The 2,500-nt window shown below is 42.9% G+C and overlaps 1 long non-coding RNA gene across 3 annotated transcripts in view; it reads right to left on the reverse strand.

The window, feature by feature from the left end:
* Positions 1–2,500, reverse strand: part of LOC137978563 (uncharacterized) — a 20,465-nt gene that overhangs the window by 7,234 nt on the left and 10,731 nt on the right. For all 3 annotated transcript variants that reach the window (XR_011118190.1, XR_011118189.1, XR_011118188.1), the window contains 2 exons: positions 645–1,533; positions 24–434 (listed from right to left, as the gene is read on the reverse strand). This is a non-coding gene — a long non-coding RNA (uncharacterized lncRNA). The remainder of the gene's footprint in view (positions 1–23; positions 435–644; positions 1,534–2,500) is intronic.

The following is a 2,500-nucleotide window of genomic DNA, read 5'->3' on the forward strand; positions in this document are numbered from 1 at the left end:
AGTAAATCAATATCTCGTCTTACCTTAGCCTGTGCTTTGCAAGGTGTAACTATTCTCAAATTCTCGTGCATTGTGCATTACAGGATGTTGCCATCTTGCCCGCGGCACATACCCGACATAACATACGCCGATTTTATGCTCGACAGAATTTGGGATGAAGACACGACAAGACCTGACGTGTGAACCCTTTCGGCAAGTTTGCTGTAAATCTGACATAATAATACTTTCGCTAAAAATCTTCATCAAGATATCTTGCCCTCGCGCTACTGAATTTTCGGCTTGGAGAGAGGACGCGGCTGAGATTTCAGATAACCGCCGAAAGGAACACTTGTATTTGGAATATTGAATGTATTAGTTCTGAAAAATCCATTCATTTTCACGGACGACGCTAGGCGACGCAGTTCGTCGTTTCGTGAGCAGCGTTTTCCTGATATCTGCAAGACGGCATTAGGACAAAAAAATAAACATTTCGGAGTGTTCACCAAAACTTGTTGGGGGGGGGAGAGGGGGGGGGGGGTAGGGTGGGGTTGATGAGGTAAAGAAGGGGCTTTTTGTGTGAGTGTATATAAACACTCTCAAGGGGGTACCTTAAATAATGAAAACAAAAATTGTCATTAGCCAATGTGTAAAATTGACAGGCCTACTTGACTTCCTTGTACGTGGTCTGGTTTCCTCTACCTTTGTCATAATTTTGCTCGCTCGAGGACATATTTGAACAGAAGCCTCTTTTAGGTGCTTCCATTAAGATTTTATTTAGCAATGGTTTTTGTTCTATGAGACTTCAGATTTGGACCTCCATACTACTGTGTGATATATTTTCTTCCAAGAAAATAGTTCTTGATGAGATATTTTTAGTTTCTTGGTGTTGATTAATGTGAATGTGACCTTTTGGCCTCATGCTTTGGCATCAATTTAATTCTATTCTCAAACGATAGGCTTGTCGGTGGTAGAAGCGAGTGATTTTGCTTCACGATAAGCTTTGACCTATTAGGTTGTGCCATGTATCAGTGAGACAACTGGCTTTCTAAAAGCTTTGTTTGCCTTGCCTTTTTTCTGCGTTTCCAGGGGGTGCAGGGATGGCGCAGTGGCGAGAGCACTCGCCTCCCACCAATGTGGCCCGGGTTCGATTCACAAACTCGGCGTCACATGTGGGTTGAGTTTGTTGGTTCTCTACTCTGCATCGAGAGGTTTTCTCCGGGTACAGGACGACGGATACTAACTACGAGGAACGAACGAAGAAGGAACGAGGAAGAAGAAACGACAACTTCATCATTTAGTGACCAAAACAGTGGATCCGCACGGGAAAAACTTCATCACCAGAAAACTAGACAAGAACAAATGGGGACAAAAGTAAGAAAACAATACTGTCATGGAGCATTTGTTTTATTATTCCATCAGGCAGGCATGCAAATACAAGATAATTGTGCTTAAGTGGGTCACATTTGTAACTGATTGTGCAAGCCCAATCCAGTGAATATTTTCCGGCTTTAGGTGCAGTAAATCTTGCCAGGAATGAAACAGGGTTCCTAACAACTGAAAATAAAGACAAAAGATATTAATGGAAGTTGAAAGTTGCGTATTTGGGAGAACCAGGAGCCCAACTGTCATATCAAGTCTATGTTCATGATTTCCAGAGACAGCTTTTTGTAAGCCTAGTAGCCCTAAATGGAGACAGTCACTCATTTAATGCGATCAGGATCACCTCTCTTCTCCTGAATCTCCTGCGACCCATCCCCATCCAAATGGGAATAGGAGCCAATTAAATATTTTAAGCAAGAGCTGATACAACGTAGATTTGATTTTAGTGGTGTACTATATTTCCGCTGGCCAAACCAGCCTTCTTCAGGTACAATGAGAGTTTACATTGGATTGCTTCTATGCTTAAAATATTTAGTTTCTCAACTTGTAATTACGCCGATCAGATCAAGCCAGTGATCCAACGTACACCGACAGGAAGATTGTCCACAGTTGCTTGCTTCAAAACTCTAATGCTAATGTACCTCCCCTAACAACTTGCTGTACACCATAAGCATTTTTCAGTGGGGTGTACATGTGGCCGTGTACCGGTGGTCGAGCGAGAAGTAATGCGGCATCACGAAATACTGTCGCCTTATCCTTCTTCTCAAATTCATCATCACTAGTCTCCGGAAATACAGTAGATATAATTGTCATGAAGTGTCCTCTTCAATCGAACATATACAGTTACGGTAACCCTAACCAAAGAAATACGATACGATGACAATATTGAGAGAGAGAGAGAGAGAGACCCAATTAATCTTTTACATTTTTCGATCTTTCGATCCCCTAGCTATAACACAGAGGACAGACTACGACACTGGAGTTCCTCTCCCTACTCTTTGCGAGTAGTGCGTGGGTTCTTTTACGTCCCACTGGGTTGTGAACAGTGAAAGGTTGTGAGACGGGGCCTACGGTTCATCGTCTTTCTCCGAGAAGACTAGAGAGTCTAAGTCATGGTTTTCACCATAGGGGTGGGGGGGGG

The sequence above is a fragment of the Montipora foliosa genome, chromosome 12 (assembly GCF_036669935.1).
Source record: "Montipora foliosa isolate CH-2021 chromosome 12, ASM3666993v2, whole genome shotgun sequence".
NCBI lineage: Eukaryota > Metazoa > Cnidaria > Anthozoa > Scleractinia > Acroporidae > Montipora > Montipora foliosa.